The sequence below is a fragment of the Acanthochromis polyacanthus genome, chromosome 3 (genome assembly GCF_021347895.1).
Source record: "Acanthochromis polyacanthus isolate Apoly-LR-REF ecotype Palm Island chromosome 3, KAUST_Apoly_ChrSc, whole genome shotgun sequence".
Taxonomy (NCBI): Eukaryota; Metazoa; Chordata; class Actinopteri; family Pomacentridae; genus Acanthochromis; species Acanthochromis polyacanthus.
In genome coordinates this window covers 19994983-20022457 of record NC_067115.1, presented here as the reverse complement: position 1 = coordinate 20022457, position 27475 = coordinate 19994983, and the positions used below count along the sequence as shown (strand labels likewise).

At 37.1% G+C, this 27475-nt stretch overlaps 3 long non-coding RNA genes across 4 annotated transcripts; 2 read left to right on the top strand and 1 right to left on the bottom strand.

Moving 5' to 3' along the window:
- The first annotated feature begins 10694 nt into the window (after window positions 1–10694).
- LOC127533142 (uncharacterized) lies at window positions 10695–12083 on the top strand. The gene is made up of 3 exons (XR_007940882.1): window positions 10695–10838; window positions 11567–11675; window positions 11835–12083. It is a non-coding gene; the product is annotated as an uncharacterized LOC127533142 (long non-coding RNA).
- Window positions 12084–12221: 138 nt separating this feature from the next.
- LOC127533143 (uncharacterized) lies at window positions 12222–16553 on the bottom strand. 2 transcript variants are annotated; one of them, XR_007940884.1, is made up of 2 exons: window positions 16242–16553; window positions 12222–12675 (listed from the first exon to the last, which is right to left on the bottom strand). It is a non-coding gene; the product is annotated as an uncharacterized LOC127533143 (long non-coding RNA). The 2 variants fall into 2 exon arrangements; XR_007940883.1 differs by lacking the exon at window positions 16242–16553 and adding an exon at window positions 12832–13293.
- LOC127533144 (uncharacterized) lies at window positions 14147–15982 on the top strand. Its single transcript, XR_007940885.1, has 3 exons — window positions 14147–14245; window positions 14973–15081; window positions 15241–15982. It is a non-coding gene; the product is annotated as an uncharacterized LOC127533144 (long non-coding RNA).
- Window positions 16554–27475: the final 10922 nt, after the last annotated feature.

The following is a 27475-nucleotide window of genomic DNA, read 5'->3' as shown; positions in this document are numbered from 1 at the left end:
TCTCTGCGACTTCGGCTAAGCATGATTGACTCGTCTTCCTTGTTGCCAAAGGTTATCTTCTGCAAAGCTCATGCAGGTGAAGCGCTCACGAAGAAAGAACTGAGTACAAAAACCAACAAAGGGACAAAGTTTGAGATCAGTCTTCAGCTCTTACTTTTATTAATTCCTGGAGCTGTGTTGGAACCATGGCTGCACATGTTACAATTATTACATGGTACCAGTTAATATTAAAAATATGTTGATTTTACTCCAGTATTATAAAGTTTTTAGTGACACTTTATTCATGCTTAAGGTGATGTTACTGTCCTACTTTTTGAAACTTGTAACTGAACTACTGTTAATTTCCAACATGAGACAGTGAGTTATGTCCTTACTCTTTGTATAAGGTCATAAAAAACAGCTTTCTTTCCGTAGACATGCCTCCATCTGTACTCCATGTTTTTTTTAATACTGCATCAGGACACTAAACAGTACATACTGTACCTGCATGGACGTTCTTGCTCTGCATAGGAGAGGGCAGATATATATATAACCAGCCATATGCTAACTCAGTTGTACGCCAGCATGGATATGAATCATTTACAGGTACTGTAATAGAAATAAGTATACTAGACTGTGTATTTCAAATGCATTTTGCTGTTAAAGTTCATATAATACTTTTGCTTCCCTGCTACTTTTTTCTTTCTTTTTAGCAGTTACCATAATATTGATATTTAAAAATGGCTTATATTCAGTGAAGAAAAGCCAAAGGGAGAGATGTGGAAAACTGGAAATTAACAAGCTTTAACACCCGCACATTCCTCTTTTACCATTACTTTGCATGCCATTAATCAATAATCAGGCATAAACATCACATGTAAAACAAGCAAAAAAAAAAAACTCCTATGACTCTGAATTGAACAAAAATGAAAGTAAAAACAGCAGCATCTTTTCTGCGGTTTTGTATCTCAGTGCGTGTGTTTGTATGTTACTATAGATGTGAGTGAGATGATGACCTGTACTTCTGAGGTCTTAATCAATATAAAGAGCTCTGCATGGGTTCTGCACAAACAGGCAGGTCTTATTGATTGCACCTCAGACATTTCTCTTGTGAGAGAGGTCAGGACAACCTCACATCATGCTATTTATACCTCTGCAGCCTCATTTACGCTGCTGGTGGTCTGTTGTGTTAGTTCAGCTCAGAAAGGTTATTCTGACATTGGGATTTTTTCTTCTCTACCAAAATCCCTCTTTATGCAGCCATAATTATAACTATAGCTCCATTTTGAGTTCATGTTGAATTCAGAGAGCAAGAAATATGCATCGATTTTGAAAGCAGAGTTTTTCTTCTGCTTTCCTCAAAAATTCTTGTTTACTGCCAGAATTACAATATGAAGCCTTTTTACATACATCCAGCATAACAGAATTCATAGAATAGAATTCAGCCTAAACATGAATAAAAATCTCATGAAGAACTGACTAATATCAACAAAATTAAGTTTATTTTGTTAATTTTCACTTTGTAAAACTGCAAGGTATCTATTGAATACAAGATGTCCATGCATTTTCTGGAAAATTGCTTTTTTTTTTTTGCATTGTGTTCACTCTTTTTATTTCCACCTTCCACCATGAGTAAGTTCTGTTTTAGCGTGAATTTAATAGGTATAGTTTGGCTGAAGAATGCTGTGGAAATCTGGGTGTTGATTGTGAAACTGTGTCTCATGACTTGTCAAAATAATGTGACTGTCCATTCCAAACACATCTCTGTGCTCAATGACCTATTATGGAGATATATCTTTGATAAAACAACATGGGGTGGACATATTTGTTGTCACTTTATTTTTAAAGAATTCACTGCCCGAATGATGCAGTACAAAGATCTGCTTTTCCAGATTTGGTACACAAAGCATCTGACTGCCACAAACCAGTACTTCTGGTCCAGTAGAGAGAAATGCATGTACAGGTGTGCATTTGCATTCTGTGTGTGTGGCAATTATGCAAAACAAAAGGAATGCCGGGTCTATTGTTTGTGTCTTATTAGTGTCATGCATGCATGTGTCTGTTGAGATTGTGTGACACTGTGTGTGCATCTGTGATTGCAAATATTCATCCCAAAATAGAATATTTTAATGAGACCTGCTTAGCATGAAAAGACTTTCCAGATTCACATTTCCTCTTGCTAAAGCAATGTCAACAGAGACATTATGTCCAGTGACGGTGTGTGTCTGTGTTAGTTTGTGTGGATGCTTTTTTTCTCTGTGTGCATACGATCCTGAATGTGTGTCTGTCTTCCACACAAGTGTATGCTTGCACAGAGTGTGTCTGCCTTGTGTGTGTGTTTGCAAAGAACGTTTTCCCTGGCCCCCTGTCTTTGCTCTTGTCCCAGTGCCATTTGCATCAGATGGTTTTCTGTTGACTTGTCGAGAACAGAGCGCTGCCGGTGTCTGAAAACCAAACGTGTGTGTTGTTTCACAGCATGTCAGCTGTATGATAAATGTGCAACATTGCTGTTTACAGTCACCATTCAATCAACACATCTGCTGGTTTCCCATAGTGTGACTAGATACGTGGAAGCAATTTAAATTTCAACGCTGTAAAAGAAAACTCGTCATTTACTACTATTTCTTTTAAGGTTTCATCAGATTTACATGTACAATATTAAATATTGTAATTATATGTCTTCAAAATTACACCTGGAATCAATTCATTACATTTAGACTGATTAGAAATAATCATTATCTAATATAAAGCAACAAATAAATAATTCTTGCCACTTTTTCCTAAATGGCTCATCACCTTGACGACTGTTCCCAAGTAGTTGCCACCTTTGCAACCAGTCTTATTTTGAAGGAATATGATGTTTTCTGTTCATTTATCAGTTGTGTGAAAAAATATGGAATTTTAAACATGTGAATAAGGATCACTCAACATGTAGATAAGCACTCCTGTCTTCTACAAATTACATACATGTACATTAAAACTAAAGTGGTTTTTCTACGTATGGTGTGTTGTTGTTATGTGACAAAAGCCTTTACTTTGAAAAGACTGTGGTTTGGGCGAGCTTTAAATACTGTGTGTCTAAAGTCTCTGTGAATCTTTTCTTTATTAAAGCAGGGTAAAATCATGAAATAAACCAAACCAAGCACTATGAATCCCCAAATGGCCACAAAAAATTGAAAAAACAAAAAAAAGTTATCGCAAGCTGATATTGCGCTTTTACACTCAAATATTAGATATTTTAGTTGAAACCGATGCATCATCAGTGAGCATGTTACTGATACAATCAGCATCAGCAAATGTATAACTTTCCAAATAGTTGAATTCATGAAAAAAAAAATTAGCGCATTATGTAATAATATAATAACTATAAAATAATGACTTTTATTTATATAACACTTTCAAGTAAAAGTGCTTTACAGGACAAGGAACAGATAAATTACATTAAAATGATAACTGATAAAGACAATATTTAAGAAGACACAGTACCTCACAAGTTATGATTCATATGCAGGAGAGAACAAGTGGGTCTTTAGCTAAGCTTTGAACACCTCTACTGAGCAAGCTCGCCTAACGTCAGACAGAAGAGCGTTCCATAAAGACGGAGCACGGAAGTAAAAAGCTCGCACACCCACTGTCTTCTTTTTAACTCTAGGTACAGTCAGCAGACTCGTCCCCTGGGAGAACAAGGACCCTGCTGGTTCATATGAGACTACAAGCTCCTTTAAATATGATGGCACAGTGCCATTTACAGCCTTATATTCTAATAGAAGTATCTGTATCTTAAAATCAGCTCTAACATGAACTGGGAGCCAATGGAATGACACTGGTGAGATGTGGTCATGCTTCTTTGTTTCAGTCAGAATGCAGGCTGATGCATTCTAAACCATCTGTAAACTATGAAAGCTCCTCTTAGGCAATTTCAACCTTTACTCATTTCCAGGCTGTCAAATATTGCTGCTTTGTCAAAGCTGCTGACATCTGACAGCTATGCACAAGGTGTCCTTTGGCATGTGTGCCGCCTCCATAAGTACTTGAAATCAGCCTCGGCTCAGTTGCAAATCTGCTTTCCCCTCCTGAAAACTGTCTGTCCTCATATACTGTAGCTGCACAAATGTTCTTTGCTTCAGTTTAAGCACATATCTTTAACTCTATGACTACTTCTGTGGACTTGCCAAACTTCTGCTCTCAAAATTTGAGCTTGGATTTTTGTGAAAGTGGGAAGTATGGTAAAAAAAAAAAAAAAAAAAAAAAAGCAAAGCAAATGTGACGATTTCATTGGTCAACATCTTAGCTGGCATTTTATTGAATGGGGGCTTTTGACAGGGTCGCTTCTCAAATATCCAAGAGCGAGAGCGCAATTTTGAGAACAGAAGTTTGGCGAGTGCACAGAAGCAGTCTGAGTGCGAAGAGATATGTTTAAGCTGAGGCACAGAACATTTGGGGAACAACAGTATCAGAGCACAGACAAACGGTTCTCATCAGGAGCAGAGTAGACAACTGCATTTGCCCTGTTCCACCCATGCTGAAACAACCCGAGATCGTCACTAATCCACGCTCATGTTTTACTGTCAGGGCAAGACAGTCTGGTTTGTAGGTTTCCTCCTAAACAGTAAGTTGGCTGGAGTGCACATCAACTGAAAATTGGATTCATCACTTAAGAGAATCTTAGTCCAATCATCAACAGTCCAATCCTTGTGATCCCCAGCAAAGAGTAACTTTCCTCTGCCTTTCGTTGATGAATGACTTCAGACCAGCTTCATGAAGTCGATTTCCAACTGTCCTTGCCACACAAGCCACATTTCTCCACAGTGTCCACTCATTTTTAAGGTCCCTGGAGGTCTGACGACGATTTCTGACACAGGAATGGATGAGTGACAGTCAGCTCGTTGGGTAGAAAGACGTTTCCTGCCGCAATCAGCTAGCAGTTTGGTAGTACCATGTTTGATTTGTTTTGTCTTAATGTAATGAACTGCTGTCTTCGAGATTTTTAATTTTTTTTGCTACCTGTCTCTCACTCATGCCAATTTCCAGCATTGCAAAGGGGGCTGCCTTTGTGGCTTGACGTAATTCTTTTGTTTTAGGCATTATATGACAGCTGACAACTTCTGAGTCATGCTACGGCTTGAATGTAAGCAGGAAACCACTCTAGGCTTTTGCATGTGCAATTCTGCTTATATACCCTGGGAATACAATTAAGCTGAAGCATGTCAAATAGGACATAAAGTATTATATAATCAGCTGCATTTTTTGTTGTGTTCATTGTATTCTTTAGGTAATGTATTTTTGGTGGCACCAGGCATTGCAATGAACAAGAAATTGAAGAAAACAAAGGTGGTCTATTAATTTTTTCAACAACTGAAGATGCATTTCTCCACAGCCTATACTGGTATCTGGACTTGTATACTAAAAATGAGTCATCTTCCAGCAGATGGGAAGAGGAAATAAAGTTCAATCACACTAAGTCTGAAGAAGTTTTTCTATACTGTAATGTGATGTGCTATGTGCCATCATTTCAGAAAAGCTTTTAAATTGGCTCTGTCATCTTAGGACTATGATCCCTTTTGAAGCGTAAGCCACCTCCATATAAGGTTCCTCACTCTTCAAAGGGGAACTCTCCAGTTGTCGTGCTTTTCGCCATAATTGGGAACCACATTTAATTCAACAACAAAACAATTCCACCTCTCTTTTGGTCACTTCACAGTAAGCAATTGTCCTTGAAAAGCACGAGTGCTCAGATCATATGGATATGGTAATCTCCTTATTAATGCAAAGAAATCTCGACTGGTTCCTCTAAATTTCAAGCACTTACCAAAATGAGTGAAGATGCTCAGGGGGATTTGCCAGTTTGGCAAAGACACAAACAGTAGACAGAAGCTAAAGCTGCATAACATTTTTGTGTTCTACAGCGGTTGGGGTCTCCTCGTAATGAAGATCATTTGCGCTTTATTCTCTGAGAGGACAGGACCATGTCACTCTGCCTGCAGTGCACTGACTCATAAGTTCATGCAGAGAGTGAACAGTGAGAGTGACGTCTGTAAATTGAAGGGGGGAAGAACATAAATGACCAAAAATGCTTCCCTTCTTTTTTTTCCTGGAGGTGGAATAAAAGGAAGAGATGTCCACAGAGGTGACTTTATGGCATGAGCTGATGAACATTCATTTAAGCCCAGGAAGGTTTTGCAATCCTCCAGAGGGGGTGTGTTATGTAACAAATAGCTCGGTGAGGCTTTATTGATCTATTTACAATTCTAAAGGGCTTGATTTAAGTCTATGGCTTAGTCTGCTGTCTTGCAGTCCACATGATTTGTTAGCTTGGTTTCATAAGTTTTGAATGCAATTACACAGTAAGATGCAGAGATATTGATTCTATGTTTCTCAGAATGGTTCAGAAACATGTCCATATATCACAGATATTATCCTGGAAATCTAGAAAGGATACAGTGGTTTTTGTGACTAATAGTTTTTTACAGAAATGTATGTGGTTTAGCGATATCTAGTCTCCCCAAATTTATTTTAGGCTTTGATCTTAAAAATTGACTATTTTTTCCTCTGATGATGTGCCCCAGTGTAGCACAGAATAACTGAACCCCACGGAGAAACACATTATGTAACAATCACCGATCCACCTCTGCATTCACCTCTCAGAAGATGAAACTAGTCCATTATGTTCTGAGACATTTGTTTTCCTTACTCTCTGGCCTTGTCCTTGAACTGCCAGCCATACAGCTCCCCTCCTATTATCCTGCTGTTTTTTTTTTCAGTATGCAGTTAAACAAGCATGAATCCAGCAACAGTCAATATCTACTTTCAGTTAGACAGTAGTTCATTCACTTGACAGTGTAAGCTTTGATTGAAGAAAATAGGAGTGTTCAATGCCAATGTTCTTCAAGCAATCCAGTTAAAGAAACTTTGCAGACTCTTAGCTTTTCTGCCATCTAGTCAGCCACAAACACAAAAACTCAAGGGACTTGCCAAGCAGTTTGTGTTGTTGAATGTACAGGCAAGCTAAAAAAAAATGGTTTAATTTTCACAAAATTAATCATAAAGACTGTGATAATATATTTTTTTGCTTAGATGTAGTTACACAAAAGGAGGTGGTCAACACTATAAGGATGTAATATTTTGTGGTTTCAGGCAGTCGAAGATATACTTTACAATAACAATGAGCTTAGATGTGGTGTATAAATATGTTTAAAACAACTTGTAAATCCTAGATGCAGAGCTGTTGGCAGACTCTCACTGCCTTAGCAGGAAAAGCACAGGTGTAGCTAATAAGGCCCCTGCTCCACTTACAGCAGCTTTGTCAGTCATCCAAATCCAAAATCCATTCTGCGTGGTAACTATAAGTAGGCTTGTGCCTGTAGTGTGAAGAGTGTGAAAATGAAAGGACCTATGGTCACTCAGATGTTTTTACATATTCTACCTAATTAGACCTCTTCTCAGAACTGTGTGGGTTCAAACCGACTCATCTCTCTTACTTCCCCTTTACACCTGCATTCTAGCATGCCATCTGCATATGTGCTATGTAGATTATTTTTGGTTTAATAAGCTCATTACTGCTGCTATTCATAGTGGAAAAGTCACACAACCCTTTAATCTGCTCAGTTTTCATAATGATTCATAATATATTGTTCCAATTCATGGAGGTCGGTGTATTTATCTGGCAATTGGATTGTCCGTTCTGAAATGGTAATGAAAAACAAAAAGGGAGTGGTTATTTGATTTTCGTTTTAAAATACAAAAAATTATAATTGAAATTTAAGGCGTTTTTCCTTTTGATGATCAAAAAGGGATATACGAAATTTTAAAAATGCTTTGATTTTCATTTTATATTTACAATAACAAGAAAATAAAATCAGAAAGAGACAGAAACGACAAAAGGCCTGTTTTTTCATTTTCTGAGACCAGAAGTGGTCATCAGCAAGTGTGGAGCCAAACAGAATACGGTGCATAGACTGTATATATATATATTTTCGTTAGTTTTCATGGTCACAATGAGAGATCAGGTGGCCGATCTTAAAATAAATCAATATTGAATTTTTTATAGAGCGTTAAAGTTTTGCGAAGCCAGGGGCGGGGTTACTTGATTGGCATCTGGTCTGGAATGATTGACAGGTCCTATGGAGGAGGCAGCCGAGACTCTGCTCTCCTTGTTTGGATGAATTCTGATGGTTTATTTATTGGTGGAGCAGCAGAAGCCTTTCCACTGACAGCTTTCCTGCGTTGGCCTGTGTTAACCAGTTTTCTACCTTCGCCTGATTCTACCAGCAGACACTGAAAGGACTGTGATTGTTCGGTAAGTTAATGTTTATTTTCGTATCAGTGCCGTTTTTAATGCACTTTATAAGCAACTTTAGTGTTAGATATAATGTGTACCATACACTCCAGATGTTGGTGGAGTTTATTTCTGTGTGTGTTGACCAGAGAAGAGTGTTAGCATCCAGTAAATATTACCTTTATTGTTCACAATGCTGACCAAGCTAGCTGCTTAGTTGTAGCCTGATGAAAGCTAACGTAGCATTCAGCTAACGATGTTTGTGTTGAGTTTAATGTAAATAGCTAAAGTATGTTGTGTGACTGCAATGTTGTGTATTTATTAAATAAAACTGTTCATGGACACAATGGTTTACATCAGTGGTTCCCAAACTTTTTGTGCCCAAGGCACACCAAAGGACAAGTAAAAATCTCAAGGCACACCTATTGTGCCAAATAGCCTTTGTAACACGTATTATCACTCATATTCATGTAAAATATCTGTAAATGTGCATAATTATTTCCTAATGCTAAATAAAATAAGACAAACACAACTCCATTACTCATGAAATATTTATAAACAAAATATTTCAACAATTAATTTGAAACTTCATCAAATTAGGCTTCATCAAAGCAGCAACACACCTATTTAAGTCAGACAGGTCACAAAATTAAAAACGAGGCAAAGCAAACTCAGCAGAAATTATGTACAAAGAACTGTCCATTGTCCTGAACTACTAATTATAAATGTAACATTTTGCATCAACATTGAAACGTGTGCTACTGTAAATATCATTGCCTACTTACAAATTAGTGAGACACATGTGTCTGTCGGTGCGCACGGATTTTTTTAATCCTTGGTGGCACTGAGGAGAGGGCCACTCGCAAGTCCTGTTCAACGGAGAGCCGTGACCTCCTGTTGTTCTTCATGTAAACCAGAGTAGAGAACGCCAGCTCACACAGGTAGGTAGTGGGGAAGAGAAGAAGTTGCCCAATCGCGAGGTGGGAGATGTTTGGGTACTCTGATGCAGAAGCCAACCAAAACTGATCCAGTGGGAGCTCACTAAATTTGAGTTTCAGTGTGCGGTCCACACAGAGCTCTGCGCACTTCTCTCTCTCTTTCATACTGAGCTTTACTGTTGAGGATTCCTGGTTGAATGGGTCTAGGATTCCAGTCACAGTCCTCGATGTCAGCCACACATGGAAAATTGCGCTCAAACCTCTCTTTTAGTGTCTGAAGGTGTTCAGCATATACAGTGCGCTCCCTCGCTGCCTGTGGTGCAGCTGATGCCAGCAGGAACATGTCCATGCAGCCCTGTTCCAAAGCCTCACGCCACAGGATAAGTTTGCCCATAAACCCCCGAATCTTGTCTGTGGATGATAAAATGTTTTTATTCCTCTCATCGTTCATAAAAATACGTGTTTTTTATTTCGCCAATACATTTCCTTGTAATGGCTGTAGGTGATATTTACACGGATATTGACTTTATTCAGCAGTGATGCCGACGTTTATCGGGGAGCTCTTCTTTATCTAGTATCTTAATTTCACACAGATCCAGGTCTGGTCTGGTCAAATCTGCTACGAAACATCTGGAGACTGAAACTATCACCAGTTAACCTGATCACCAGTTAAACTGGAACAGCAGCACCAATAGATGACAGAAACTTTCGTCCAGAGGTCGGGACTGTCTGTAAAACACACAAAAGTGAAACATAAGATTCTACAGTTAATAAAGTATGGCACTGAAATTAACATATGTCGTTAATATGGAACAAATGGCAGCTCTCTCAAAATCAGCAGCTGACACATGACTGCGTCTTAAATTGTTCTCCATGCAGAACCTCCTGATAATACATATATATATATATATATATTTAAATATATATATATTATGGCATGCCTATGGCATGCCGTTTAGGAAATTATATATATAATGAAACTTGATATATATATAATGAAACTTGATATATATATAATGAAAGTCGATATATATATAACGAAACTTGATATATATATAATGAAACTTGATATATATATAATGAAAGTCGATATATATATAATGAAACTTGATATATATATAATGAAACTTGATATATATATATAATGAAAGTCGATATATATATAATGAAACTTGATATATATATAATGAAACTTGATATATATATAATGAAACTTGATATATATATATATATATATATATCGACTTTCATTATATATATATCAACTTTCATTATATATATATCAAGTTTCATTATATATATATCGACTTTCATTATATATATATCAACTTTCATTATATATATATCGACTTTCATTATATATATATATCAACTTTCATTATATATATATCAAGTTTCATTATATATATATATCGACTTTCATTATATATATATATATATATCAACTTTCATTATATATATATCAAATCTTTTTTTCCTACCGAGCCCCGGAAGGGACATGTCCGTATGGCGAAGCGACAATGAAGGACACTCACCCGGACGAGAATTTTATTGAGTTTTATTTTGAAATCGGCCTGAAATACACAGACATTCAAGCAGTGCGATGCGCTAAGAGTCTGCCATGCAGACCAGCGATCCTGATAATGGTAAGTTTTATTTCTCCAACATCCTGCTGTTATCCTACTATGAATACGCTAGCTACAACAGTCCCACATCAGTATTATGAACGTTCCGCCAGCTAACGCGGTCCGGACACCGGATCACTGATTAGAGGTTGGCGTTGAACTATTGTTTGCCAGCCAGTTAGCCGCTGGTAAGCTAACAAGCTATGAAACAACTCCTTATAAAACCGGAGGAAAGCAGCAGCAATATTTCAGTCCAAGACCTGTATTCAGAACCTCCCACGCTGTTACACAATGACCCATTAATCATATTACTGAACTATATGGTTATCATTGAAATTTTCCTTGAAGAACCAGTGAACTCTTTGCGAACACATTTTAATTTATGTGTTGATTATGTTTCGTATCAGTAATACAAGTCTAAAAAACTGATTCAAATGATCAAGTTAACACAATGAAGTAAAGAGTACTGGTAATCTGCAGCTATTTTCATAATTTCAAGGTAAAATTCTGATGTGTGATTTTCTAGCTTTGCAGATGTGGAAATCCAATGCACTGATTTCTTATACACAGATGCTTTTGGTGTTTTTTGTTGTAAAATAAAACAAGGCATTTATCACTGTTGGAAATTATTACAGGTATTATTTGTAACACTTTCTAACATTGTATGGACAAAGCAATAAATCAGTTAATGGATAAAATCATTTGTATTACAGATGCTATCAACAGCATGTCTTGTTCATTTTATTTAGTTGTCGGCCTTGGATGATGAGGTCCAGTTACCAGGAGCACTAGTCTGCAGCTTACTGGTTCCGTCCTGCAGCTCCTCCACGCCGTCCTCCTCTCTACAGACCAAATCAAGTAAGATCTGTTTAGACTATGCAGACATCAACATGATCAGTATGTTATCTTTTGACCCATCCTAAAATCACAAAATAGAACATTTACTTTAAGTTAACTGTGTTTATGAAAATAGAAAATAATTACTGACAACTAGTACTTTTTGGTGCTTTTATGCAGGAAAAGGGAACCAGGAAGCTGCTTTGGATCCTCTGCAGTATCTGGAGAGGTCAGAGGAACGGTTCTTGGAACAGATCGGAAGACACCAAGACGTGACCTCTGCCATTCTCCAGAACATCCAGAAGATGAATGAAAACCTTGGTTGCACTGATGGGACGCATGGCGTCGGTGCTGGAGCAACTGTCCCAGAATTAAACTGCATTGTTGACTATTGGCTTTTCTAGAAAATAAATCTTTTTTAGTACTTCACCTGTTTTGTATTTTACTCATGCACTTTGGGTGAATAAACAGAAATTTGTGATGAGAGATGCAAATTTTGTCTATAATCTACAGAGACTTTATTCAGTGTTCAGTGCACACTTTTGTTACACACATTTTGACAGATAAGCAGTTGTGCTTTTCAAGCAGATTTTAGTCAGAAACATCAGTAGCATATGTTTTTTTTTACTGTTACACCAATCTAGGTAGATAAACTGCACTACTGCAGCAGACATATTATTGAAATGTGCTTCTATTATGTGTCTACATACACTGCTCACAAATAGTTATTCAACTTTTGGGTGAAATTGATGGAAAATATAAAAAGTGCATGCTTTAGTGATATATCATAAAAATAGGGTATTTAACTAGAAACATGCAATAGTGATTTCCTCATCTCAAAAAAATTTATTGAATCAAAAGCTAACAACAGTGGAGGGTATGTCACAATAAAAATGTCTCAGTTTGGACAGAACAGCAGCCTTCAGCTGAAATCCAGTACAATTGTGTCCCACCAGTGGCGTGATCATGGATGTGTCCAGGCAGCAGCTGACCTCTGCCTCGTAATTAGCCTTAAGACCAGCTATAAAGATAAACATAGATATTATCATTATCATCAACATATGGTGCATGTGTTTAACCTTTAAGCTATGTAGGGATGCAAATGTAGTCGAAGCTAAGTAGCTAAGCTAATGCTAACACGTTCAGTGTTCAGAATCAAAACATCTCTAAAAATTACCTGTTTTCTCAAACGTAGTCGCCGTTCCCTGTGACAACCATGAAGACAGATAGATAATCACAGCAGAGCTCATCTGAAGAGCAAATGTCCAATAAGGTTCCTGTTTTTGTTTGCCATGTCCTTCCAGGGCTCAGTAGGAAAAAGTCTGAATATATGGAATGAAACTTTGAATAGATGGAATGAAAATCTGAACATTCTATATTCCGACTTTCATTATATATATATCTCAACTTTCATTATATATATATCAACTTTCATTATATATATATCAAGTTTCATTATATATATATCAAGTTTCATTATATATATATCAAGTTTCATTATATATATATCGACTTTCATTATATATATATCAAGTTTCATTATATATATATCAAGTTTCATTATATATATATCGACTTTCATTATATATATATCAAGTTTCATTATATATATATATCAAGTTTCATTATATATATATCGACTTTCATTATATATATATCAAGTTTCATTATATATATATCAAGTTTCATTATATATATATCGACTTTCATTATATATATATCAAGTTTCATTATATATATATCGACTTTCATTATATATATATATATCAAGTTTCATTATATATATATCGACTTTCATTATATATATATCAACTTTCATTATATATATATCAAGTTTCATTATATATATATCGACTTTCATTATATATATAATTTCCTAAACGGCATGCCATACATGCCGTTTAGGAAATTATATATATAATGAAAGTCGATATATATATAATGAAACTTGATATATATATAATGAAACTTGATATATATATAATGAAACTTGATATATATATATAATGAAAGTCGATATATATATAATGAAACTTGATATATATATAATGAAAGTTGATATATATATAATGAAAGTCGATATATATATAATGAAACTTGATATATATATAATGAAAGTTGATATATATATATATATCAACTTTCATTATATATATATCGACTTTCATTATATATATATATCAACTTTCATTATATATATATCTCGACTTTCATTATATATATATATATATCGACTTTCATTATATATATATATCGACTTTCACTATATATATATCAACTTTCATTATATATATATCAAGTTTCATTATATATATATATATCAACTTTCATTATATATATATCAAGTTTCATTATATATATATATATCGACTTTCATTATATATATATCAACTTTCATTATATATATATCAAATCTTTTTTCCTACCGAGCCCCGGAAGGGACATGTCCGTATGGCGAAGCGACAACGAAGGACACTCACCCGGACGAGAATTTTATTGAGTTTTATTTTAAAATCGGCCTGAAACACACAGACATTCAAGCAGTGCGATGCGCTAAGAGTCTGCCATGCAGACCAGCGATCCTGATAATGGTAAGTTTTATTTCTCCAACATCCTGCTGTTATCCTACTATGAATACGCTAGCTACAACAGTCCCACATCAGTATTATGAACGTTCCGCCAGCTAACGCGGTCCGGACACCGGATCAGTGATTAGAGGTTGGCGTTCAACTATTGTTTGCCAGCCAGTTAGCCGCTGGTAAGCTAACAAGCTATGAAACAACTCCTTATAAAACCGGAGGAAAGCAGCAGCAATATTTCAGTCCAAGACCTGTATTCAGAACCTCCCACGCTGTTGCACAATGACCCATTAATCATATTACTGAACTATATGGTTATCATTGAAATTTCCCTTGAAGAACCAGTGAACTCTTTGCGAACACATTTTAATTTATGTGTTGATTATGTTTCGTATCAGTAATACAAGTCTAAAAAACTGATTGAAATGATCAAGTTAACACAATGAAGTAAAGAGTACTGGTAATCTGCAGCTATTTTCATAATTTCAAGGTGAAATTCTGATGTGTGATTTTCTAGCTTTGCAGATGTGGAAATCCAATGCACTGATTTCTTATACACAGATGCTTTTGGTGTTTTTGTTGTAAAATAAAACAAGGCATTTATCACTGTTGGAAATTATTACAGGTATTATTTGTAACACTTTCTAACATTGTATGGACAAAGCAATAAATCAGTTAATGGATAAAATCATTTGTATTACAGATGCTATCAACAGCATGTCTTGTTCATTTTATTTAGTTGTCGGCCTTGGATGATGAGGTCCAGTTACCAGGAGCACTAGTCTGCAGCTTACTGGTTCCGTCCTGCAGCTCCTCCACGCTGTCCTCCTCTCTACAGACCAAATCAAGTAAGATCTGTTTAGACTATGCAGACATCAACATGATCAGTATGTTATCTTTTGACCCATCCTAAAATCACAAAATAGAACATTTACTTTAAGTTAACTGTGTTTATGAAAATAGAAAATAATTACTGACAACTAGTACTTTTTGGTGCTTTTATGCAGGAAAAGGGAACCAGGAAGCTGCTTTGGATCCTCTGCAGTATCTGGAGAGGTCAGAGGAACGGTTCTTGGAACAGATCGGAAGACACCAAGACGTGACCTCTGCCATGCTCCAGAACATCCAGAAGATGAATGAAAACCTTGGTTGCACTGATGGGACGCATGGTGTCGGTGCTGGAGCAACTGTCCCAGAATTAAACTGCATTGTTGACTATTGGCTTTTCTAGAAAATAAATCTTTTTTAGTACTTCACCTGTTTTGTATTTTACTCATGCACTTTGGATGAATGAACAGAAATTTGTGATGAGAGATGCAAATTTTGTCTATAATCTACAGAGACTTTATTCAGTGTTCAGTGCACACTTTTGTTACACACATTTTGACAGATAAGCAGTTGTGCTTTTCAAGCAGATTTTAGTCAGAAACATCAGTAGCATACGTTGTTGTTTTTTTACTGTTACACCAATCTAGGTAGATAAACTGCACTACTGCAGCAGACATATTATTGAAATGTGCTTCTATTATGTGTCTACATACACTGCTCACAAATAGTTATTCAACTTTTGGGTGAAATTGATGGAAAATACAAAAAGTGCACGCTGTAGTGATATATCATAAAAGTAGGGTATTTAACTAGAAACATGCAATAGTGATTTCCTCATCTCAAAAAAAATTATTGAATCAAAAGCTAACAACAGTGGAGGGTATGTCACAATAAAAATGTCTCAGTTTGGACAGAACAGCAGCCTTCAGCTGAAATCCAGTACAATTGTGTCCCACCAGTGGCGTGATCATGGATGTGTCCAGGCAGCAGCTGACCTCTGCCTCGTAATTAGCCTTAAGACCAGCTATAAAGATAAACATAGATATTATCATTATCATCAACATATGGTGCATGTGTTTAACCTTTAAGCTATGTAGGGATGCAAATGTAGTCGAAGCTAAGTAGCTAAGCTAATGCTAACACGTTCAGTGTTCAGAATCAAAACATCTCTAAAAATTACCTGTTTTCTCAAACGTAGTCGCCGTTCCCTGTGACAACCATGAAGACAGATAGATAATCACAGAAGAGCTCATCTGAAGAGCAAATGTCCAATAAGGTTCCTGTTTTTGTTTGCCATGTCCTTCCAGGGCTCAGTAGGAAAAAGTCTGAATATATGGAATGAAACTTTGAATAGATGGAATGAAAATCTGAACATTCTATATTCCGACTTTCATTATATATATATCAAGTTTCATTATATATATATCAACTTTCATTATATATATATATCAACTTTCATTATATATATATCAATTTTCATTATATATATATCAAGTTTCATTATATATATATCAATTTTCATTATATATATATCAAGTTTCATTATATATATATCGACTTTCATTATATATATATATATCAACTTTCATTATATATATATCAACTTTCATTATATATATATCAACTTTCATTATATATATATATCAACTTTCATTATATATATATCAACTTTCATTATATATATATCAACTTTCATTATATATATATGTATCAATTTTCATTATATATATATCAAGTTTCATTATATATATATCGACTTTCATTATATATATATCAACTTTCATTATATATATATATATATCAACTTTCATTATATATATATCAACTTTCATTATATATATATCAACTTTCATTATATATATATATCAACTTTCATTATATATATATCAATTTTCATTATATATATATCAAGTTTCATTATATATATATCAAGTTTCATTATATATATATATCAAGTTTCATTATATATATATCAATTTTCATTATATATATATCAAGTTTCATTATATATATATCGAGTTTCATTATATATATATCAAGTTTCATTATATATATAATTTCCTAAACGGCATGCCATAATATATATATATATATATATATATATATATATAATCTCTTTAATATGGAGCAATGTGAACTCCATGATTTCTGCGCGGGTTTTGTCACTCTCAAGGAGAATAAAATTGGAAAAGCGCTCCATTAAAGCCATTCTAAATGTGTTGACGATCCAGACCAGCTCTTAACAGTTCTTCCTCAGCAACTTCCGGTGTTGCAACAAACTAAAACAACAGCCGTATTTTGTATCACAGGGCTACATATACAAACAGTTACACTTGCATTCAAACCTACTGGTAATTTAGAATAATCAATTAACCTCAGCATATTTTTGGACTGTGGGAGGAAGCCGGAGCACCCGGAGAAAACCCACGCATGCACAGGGAGAACATGCAAACTCCATCCAGAAAGATCCCAGGCCCACCCCGGGATTTGAACCAGGGATCTTCTTGCTACAAGGCGAAAGTGCTAACCACTGTGCAGCCCTGTGTGGAACATATTGTATTAAATTAGTCTGTGTTGTGAATTTGGACACAGTATTGCACCACTAAACGAAATTCACTCATCAGTGTTTTTATTTATTATACCTGCGCTATTTCATCTGTGATAGGTAATATGCCTAACGTGACAAGGACGCGTTGAATTGGATGTCGCATAAACAGTCAGATTACAAAACTCCCACTGTGGGAATCTGCACTGGGCCCAAAGCACAGCGTAGGTGAATGAGAATGGGCAGTATCAACTTAAACATTTTGCATTGTTCTATAAATATGGAGGAAATTATCAGATAATTCCTGCCCTGGGAACCATCATTGGATCTATATGGTAATGGTTACACATTTTAAATACAACAGTGTTTTTTTGTTTTGTTTTTATTACCCCACAAAAGAGATTTTGACATGCCACAGTAAAATCAGAGCTGTAAATATTACTTACTACTTCTTAAGGGGGTATGCAGGTGGGATCTCTGACAAGTCAGAGTATCTATTGTGTATTAGGCTTAGTGACCTACACATGCTTTGCTCTTGGGTTTTGTGAAAAGCATTATGTTAATGAAAGCTTTATCTGCAAAGTGAGGATCATAACCATGTGGTGTCTCCCATGGCAACCAATGCAGCATATGCACTTACATGAAATTCTACCTTTACCGCACACACAACTAAGCAAACACGAGTGGCAACTATGCACACAGCTAGTTGAAGTGTAAAATTTCCTTTTAAAAACAATGTCTGAATGCGTGATGTAGAAAAACACACAATGTTATCAACTGTCTGTTATCAGTGGTGTCATGGCTCACATTGTGGCTGTCGGAAAATCCAGATCTTTTTATTCTAGCTTTCAGACACTTGGAGTTATCACCATGTAGCTGTCTGCATACCGTGTTCTGGACATGGGCCTTGGGCACTGACTGACTTACATGCCATATGTCACCCTTGCTTGCCTTGGCTCACTTGATGCAGATGGAGAGGAGAAAAAGCATCTTATAGAGAGATCAAATGAGGACACATCCCATCAACATTTTGGGCTTAATCTGTCAAAAAAATAGGAATTTTGACAGCTTATGCTTCTTTTTAGCTGTCAAACCCGCAAGTAAGGCTTAAATAGAGTCTGTATTCAAACATTCTTCATGTCACCATTAGCTTTTATATATTGGCATCTTATTATGGCACTCAGAAGACTTCATCTTTCATTCACATTACAGTCTTTGTTACGGGTGCATCATGGCTGTGAAAACCTGGGGCACCAGCTGTAGCACATAGCTTAAAGATCTATATTAATGTTTATTCTTATTCAAACCTTTCAACACTTCTATTAATCTTGCTGTAACTCGTTTCAGCACACCCCATCTTGGAAGTGAAAGCAGCTGAGGCGCAGCTCAGTTTTCCTGATGAGTTATTCACGTATTGATTATTCTAAAGAAACAGCTGTTACATAAAGCCTTTCACGAGTCTGTATCTACAACGAATGGCACGAAACGGATCTGTCTGCCAACCTTGCGAGAAAAAATCAGAGAAGAATAATACCACAGTGTTAAAATGAAGTCAGTGTAGGCTACAGCAGACATTTTTGAGTCATCGATGCTCTCTGATCTGTGATACAATATCCAGGTTGCAGAGAGATGATAAAGTGCTTAATTACACCTCTTGTGCTGTCACCTGCGATACTTATTGAGTGTATTCAGTGCATTCAGTGTTTGAGTCATAACTGCTTTATGTGTAGGTGTGACCTACAGTAGCAGTTCTTGGGAATTATGCTGTAAAATTCTGTTGCCACTTTCAGCAAGGCAAAGAACTAAATATATTTACTCAGACAATGAGTACATAGCATTTCTATTTATCCAACTACTTTAACTACACAAAGTTCCAGGGGGAAATGTAATGTTTAACTACATTTGTCACCATTTTACCTTCATTTCAGCTGTTTTCAGATTTTAAAAAAATAGCCAACATTTTATAAACCAGCAAACATTTGCTCAGTTTTATCCAACTACACAATTAAAGCAATGATTCAGTATTGTGCATTCACATCACAGAAAGGTACTGAGTTATTCCTCATGAATACATTATCTTACTTTATACCAAATACGTTTTATTTTGAACACCTCTGTACTTTAACTCAGGTAAAGTTTGGCCTTTGTTGGTGTCAAATATTGGAAGTTGCTGCCATAGACTGTATATAAAAGGTGGATGGTGGAGATGCATTCTTTCCAACAGCCAACAGGAGGCAACTCCTCCAGTTGCGCAAAGAAGCCCGGCTGTGTAGAAGTCAATGAAAAAATGTCCCTACTTCTCGCTTGATCTGTTACCTCGATAAACATTTTCCTAATGCATTTATGGACATAATCACTAATCTCAAGACTGTTTGAGTGCAGCACGTTGGTAATTGTGTAAATTATGGTCACATTTAGAGTAAAACAGATGACCAAGCAGAGTATAGTTCAGAGCAGAGCAGCTTTGTGATTGACAGGTTGCTACCATGTCATTATGCGTAGCATTCTACAGTCAGATCCATGACTCATTTGTGTAATTTGGTTTCAAAGTACCAGCATAGCATTAACCAAATGCTAAATTTGATGCTCCAAAGTAGTCGTCCACAAACCATCCAAACTTGTTACGAAATACAATTTTTCCATAAGTCTGTGACTTTTCCTCTTGCCACCTGATTAGTCCAATATTCTGCCTCTTTTAGTTCTGTTGACGGTATCATCTCCCAAGGGAGTATCAGTCTGTTAGGCTGCTAGACACTATTGAATTGCTAACCAAGTGTGTGTGGGCCTGGCTTTTTTTAATAATGAGGCAGCTCTCACTGAGTTTTCAACCCTTTGTTTTAAAACCACTGCCTGCTGCAGAGTGAGCTGTCATCATGGAGAACCACTTGCAAACTGGCACAGCATCACCTCCGTCACTTCACCCTCATCGCTGCAGATGTGTCTACGCCAGTGATGCTACTTCACAACTGAATGAGCTATTAGAAACGAATCTTTAAAAGAACCGAAGGATCTCAGTCTTCGAGTTAAACTATTTGGTCTTTTTACCCCTTCAGTTAAATTGCACTGTTTTCTTTTAGAGCTTTAGAGTGATTTTCAGAAAGTCTTGAGCTTGAGTGAGGATGGCCAGTGCCAGAGCCAGTCATTCACCTGACCATTTGACCACTGACAGACTGACTGAAATAAATATTTAATGTTTTGATGCAAGTGTAATGCTATTCTGATGTGTCAACTTAGCAAATTAAGCCATATTATAAAATTTAAATATTATTTCATTATTTAGGGCATTGCTTGATTGTATAGTTTCACTTATGTTAGCTAAATATAGTTGGGTCGTCTACGATGGTTCCGTGACCGTTGAGCTTAAAGGTTCGTTTCTCGGTGGATTTGTCATCTGTGAAGAATAAGTAAAAATTTGGCCCCCATGCCCTTCACGAAAACGTGGGCATAACCCGTGAGCACTACAAATCCAAAATAACCGCTGTGAGCTATTTTGAAAAAGCACCAAAGTGCTTCACAGAGGAAAAACAAGAAAACAACTTCAAAACAACACAGTAGCTTAAAAACAGGACAAACAATCACACTCACACCTACAGGAACATTTAGGATCATCAATTAACCTCAGTATCTTTTTGGACTCAAATGTAGATCAAATATGCATTTCTAAATATAATGTGCAAGTGTTTACTTTTAAATGTGATGAAGAAAACTTGCCTTCAGCCCCATGTTAGTGAAAGCTGGAATTACTGACCGTTAAAAGTAAATTGTTTTGATTTGAACTGAACTGAAATCAAACCAAAGCAAAGCAGCTTAGGAATAAGGACAGTCTGCTCTTCAAGTTGAGATCTCACTGAACCAGTCGGCGTTTTTGTTGGACAGACCACAGAAAACTTTCAGCACCACTGCCACACATCATTCAGCTGCTTTTCTAAAGATGGACGTCGGGGACTCTCTGAATCAGCCTCCAAATCGTAAGTAGTTGTTCCATTGTTTCACATCTGAGATATCTGTGATGTACAGTTTAGAGCATTTTAGATCAGTTTTCTTTGCTGTTTGAGGAAAACTGAAGTGCTGGTTTTGACCTTGATTCTTAATAATTGTGCCAAAATTGTGGATTTGATTTTTCAGGACTGACATTTCATCTAGCCACAATTGAACGAATGTTGGAGGCTGACTTTGCAGAGTATGCACGTACGCTGCTCGAACTGCTCCGTACAGTCACCTATCACGGAGTGGACGATCCTCTGTTCTGCGATCTGAGGCACATTTTTGACCGCTACTTCACTGAGAACATGAACAACATTATCATGGACAATGTGGAACACGACATAATCAGACCAGAGGTGGAGGTTATCCAAGAAGCAGAAGCATCTGATGATCCTCAGCCTGAAGCATCAAGGCGACGGCAGCGTGAGGAGGAGGAGGATGAAGGTGAAGACGCCCCCAGCAGAAGATTCCGCTGGTGGGATGAGTTTGATGACACTGACAGTGATGACAGTGATGACAGTGACAGTGATGAAGATGACGATGCTCCAGTCCATCACCAAGACAGTGAGGCTGATCCAGGTGATCTTCCTGCTACATCAAGAAAAAGATCAAGAGAAGACGACGAGGATGTCGATTCTCAGGACAGCAAAAATTGCCGATTGTGGAAAAAGAGAGAAAGAGATGACGATGAGGACGGTGATGAGAGAAGTCCTAAACGTTTCAGACTGAAGTGATGCAAGCAAAAAGTGATAGAACAGAGCGACCAGAAAGACGTAGAAAAAAACACCTAGTCGCTTCAAAATGATAGAAAGGGAAAAAAGGAAAAAACAAAAAAGAATGCAGATCATTTTTCTCTGCAATCCCTTTCCAGTCAACCCAACCAGCTGAAGCAGACTGTCTTTTACCCAATAATATATGGTTTCTGACATTTTTTTGGGTCCAGGATCTCATATATGATGTTGATTTGATGATTGCACCAGTTTTTGACCCTCAAATCTTCTGCTACATATTTTCTATCAAACAACAGCTTGTTTATCTTGAAATTTACAGTAAAGTAGATGTTTGTAAATATGCTAAGTAGCAAGAGAAGAAACAGCTAGGTGGGGATAACCTCTGTTTAACTTCCATGCCACAGAGCAAAGCAGAATTTATAAGCACTAATTAAGTTCAGATCAAAAGGCTGTAGCAGAAGCAGTGGTAGGACAGACCTTCCATTTAACTTCCAAAGGTCAAAGGCAAAGAAGACATTCATCTTTGATATGTCAACATTCTAACATTTTAGTAGGCAAGTACCATATCTAGAAAGCTAAATTTTTGTTCGAATATATTACAAAATCAAACAAAAAACAAACAAACAAAAAAAGCAAAAAAAAAAGCAAAAAAAACAAAAACAAAAAAACCCGAAAACCCCTTGTCAAGTCGTAAATACTGGGCCTCATCGTGGCACAAGGGTGAACACCTAAAGTGGTGGCTAACAGCAGTATTACACATTTTTACATTTTCACTTTCCTTGAGTCTTTATGTTTGCTAAGCTTTTTTGTTGCGCCTTTCATCATGTCAAACCTTCAAGCAAACACTAAATACTTATCCTTCAACTTTAAAAAGTTCAAGAAACTATCCACGTTTGAGCCATGTAGTAAAAAAAAAATAGAGATCATTTCTGATATTAATGATGGTGGCCATTTTGGATTTTATGGTGGCCGTTTTGAATTTGAAGGTCAAAAACAGGTCCAATCATTAAATCAACATCAAATATGAGATCCTGGCCCCAAGAAATGTCAGAAACCATATGCTGTGGGGTTCTGTGGGCCAAACCACTGAAAAGATATTTTCCAAAATAGCTCGCGGCGGCCATTTTGGATTTGCAGTCCTCACGGGTTATGCCCACATTTTCGCGAGGGGCATGGGGGCCAAATTTTTTATTTATTCTTCATAGATGACAAATCCACCAAGAAACGAACCTTTAAGGTCAACGGTGACGGAACCATCGTAGATGACCCAACTACATCCAAGCACATGCTAGTATAGTGGGAGAAATGTTGCACAAGAAATTAATATACCTTATCTGCATTTTTTATTTTTTCTGTATATATTACAAGATTACAAAGGATTCGATTAGGGAAAACTGACACTAATGCAATACGTTTCTGACATTATCAGGACATAACTGGGGCTGAACTGAGGTGAACAATAAGAGCCTAAAGGGTTTTTCTGCACCTCAGATACTGAATGATGACAACTGTAACTAAGAGCAAAAAGGGGGGTACATGAAGAGCTAAAGAAGCTAAATGGGAGCTAACACATGACCCTGACAATTAATAGAAAAATGAATGATTTAAAGAACGAGTATTTGATGTGAGCAGAACGAAAACAAACCGGCCTTGCTAAATGAGCAATTACTCCCATTGCTAGTCCAAGCGAGTAGCCTGCTCTTCTGCAAACAGTGTGTCAATAAGCAACAGGTACTTTCTCCAGCGCTACCCTTGATACGCTGCTGAGCAACACTTCGGTTTTGTTTTTATGTGTCATCCTGAAGATCTGGGACATAGATAAGAGGGATCAGAAGGAGTGCAATAATGATCTTTATGTCTGATCTCCACAGACATAAAAACTAATTCCTGAATCTACTTACCCAGCCACATGTTGCTTCTTTATGGTCATTTCTTTTCTTTTTTTTAAATATAGCAGTTTGTCTCAAGTTTTCAACCTCTGACTCCCTCCACCTTTTGTTGCACTACTGATCGATCTTGTATCACCTAGAAACTCAAAATGCTTTTTACTTGTGTCCCATTGAAAATAAATGAGGTCAAATATGTTTTAGTGCCACAGTGCTCAATTGATCTTCAAGATATCAAGTGTAGCTGCTTGACTCTAAGTACTATTTACATATTCTTGCATCATGACCTCTTAATTAAATATTCCTTCACTGATAAGAGACATTCCGCTGTATGTATACTTTTAAATTAGATTTTTTTGAGTGTACTTACTTATAATGTTATTTCTACAGTGCAGTATTGCTATTTTACTAAAGTAAATGATGAGCTGTTCTGCTGAACAGAGTGAAACCATACACCGCTGCAGGCTGTGAACAAATATTGATGTTTGCTGTGGATTTAAAATACGTTGGTGTATTTTATAAAATATGTATGAAGTCTGTGTGTGTGTAAAATGTACAAATTGTTCATGCAGTTGGGCAAAATGTTTTGAAGAGTGTCGAAAATGAGGAAAGAAGACACATTGAAACCCATAGAAACTGTCACTAGCAACACTGAGCCTTGTGTGCATCGGTTCTTGGGGTAATTAATCCCAAGCCAACTCCCATTTACCGCCATGTTAGGTAACGGGCTATCAGTGCTTCGCATAAATCTTGGCTGTTTGTTGACATAATCTGCCTTTTAGCTCCCTCTTCCATCCCCCTGCCCCTGTCTTTTCTCCCTCCCTGTCCCATCTATCCATCCTGCCTCGCTGTTTGTCGGTCGGTCAGCTCCTGATCTCTCCTCTTGTGATCTGTCCACCTTGCCCCTCCCTCTGCTCTTGTGTGGTGTAACTAGCTGTGGCGACTCACCTGACCATAGACCACCCGGCTGCCAAGGTGATAATGTAAAGCTCCCTGAAAGGAGATAACAGCCTGCTGGGATAATTGGTCAGACACACACACACACACACACAGAAATGAAGCAAGGGCACAGAGTGAGACACCTCTCAGTTACCATGGGAACATGACCCGAAACCCCTGTATACACTCACTCACACATCTCGGTGAATAGACTGAACAGCCCCCACCGTGTACTTTGCCCAGATGAGATGCTCAGAGGAGAAACAAACTTCAAACACAGAGAGATGATGTAACAAAGCAGCGGGATCTCTTATAGAAACACGACAACGTGCAAGAAAATCCTGCAGGTCCCTACGGCAAAACATAACTTATAATTATCCAAGAGCATCAGAAAACCCAAACGAAAAAGAATATATAATATTGTTATAAATGTGAACATCAGGCATAGCATTATGACCATCTGCCAAATACTGTCCCCTTTCTAAATGCTGCTAAATCTCCTCTGGCCCGGTGGGGCACGGACACAGAACCTCTGGGGATGTTCTGTGGCCCTGGGGTGGTGATTAAAGATTCAAGACCTTTATTTATCACATACACAATTATACATAGTATAATGCACAGTGAAATGCATTTTGCACCTGTTCGAAACCAAAACAATAAGAATAAAGAATGAAAATTCACAAGAAATATGTATATATAGATACATATATACACACATATTTGGATCTGGGGAGTGTGGAACCCGTTTGAACATCTTAGCTCTGTCATGTTCCCCGGGCCACTCCTGAGCAGGTTTTGCGGTGTGCCGGGGTGCATTGTCCTGCTGAGGGTGGCAACTGGCATCAAGGGCTGCTGTTGCCATGGGGAGTCGGGGGTTGCTTGACCTGCAACGTTTAGGTGGGTGGTACATGTCAAACATTCACATGAATGTCAGGACTCGAGGTTTCTCAGCAGAACATTGCTTACTATAAATAGACAATCGATGTCATTCAGTTCACCAGTCAGTGGCCATAATGTTGGAGCTGACTGGTGTATATTTGTTTGTTTTATTGAAACATGAAACTCACAATGAAGCAAACGGTTGCATGGTGAACAGGTTGTCTCTGTTTACTTGATCTAAGTGACCCCAGACAACCTGGACCCTCTGAACACTCTGGATAAGTGACATAAGGAGAGTGGAGTCATTATTTGTTCCAGAGGATGGCTGATAAATGTGTAACCTGGTCCACCTTGTGGTTACAAGGGGATATTACAACCAGAGAGTGAGACACTGATGTAGTTTGCTGTTGCATCCATCCATTATCTACACACTGCTTAGTCCTCACTAATGTTGCTTGGGGCTGGAGGGTATCCCAGCTGACTCAGGGTGAAGGCAGGGGACACCATGGACAGATCAACAGTCTATTGTAGGGCTACAGATAGAGACAAACAGCCAAGCACACTTACATTCACAGCTACAGTAAATAAAATTTAGAATCACCAATTAACCTCAGCATGTTTTTTGACTGTGGGAGGAAGCCCATGCTGCACAGGGAGAACATGCAAACTCACACAGAAAGCTCCCAGGAGCAGGCCTGGACACGAAATGGGAATTTTCTAGCTGTGAGGCCACAGTGCTAACCACAGAGTCACTGTGCTGTTGCAGTGAGTGATAAAAAAATATAACAGTCAAACAAAATTCTGTGACTTAATCATTTGGGCTGCAAGCTGAAGTCCAGTTGTCTCCTCCCAAAGTCCTTTCAAAGGACAGTCTAGTTTCTAGTCACAACACATGATCTTCATTAGAAGAAGCAGCTGTTGCAATTTTAATGCTGCAGATGATCAGTTTCTACTTCAAGGACTTCGTGTCCATTGTCAGTTGGAGTAAAGCCAAAGTAAGAAAAAGCAAAACAAAACAGATCGGCAGAGATGAGAAATCCTTAAAGTTGTCCCACAACTCCAGGACAGCTGTGCAAATGTCAATTCAGTCTCTAATTTTAAATGTTCAAGATTGATGTTTTAGCCATTGGCTTCTTCAGAATGTACAGATATTTACATGTATTTATTTTGCACATGCTTTTGCTCTTACATACATGAGAGGTTCATAATTTCAAAAACATTTTAACTGTAACACAGTGCACTACCACCCAATAACAAACACAAAAGAAAATTTCACCTTTCTGATAGTGTCAGCAAAAACTGAAAGTGCAGAAACCTTTTAAAAGTTGAATTTGTGACAGAGCTGTTGTGATGGATTACGTTAGATTTCACAGGTCTACCTAGGACTGTAAATGATGTATAGTCCAAGTGACTGCGGGTCACATAATGAAAGTCTTATGGAAAATAACCA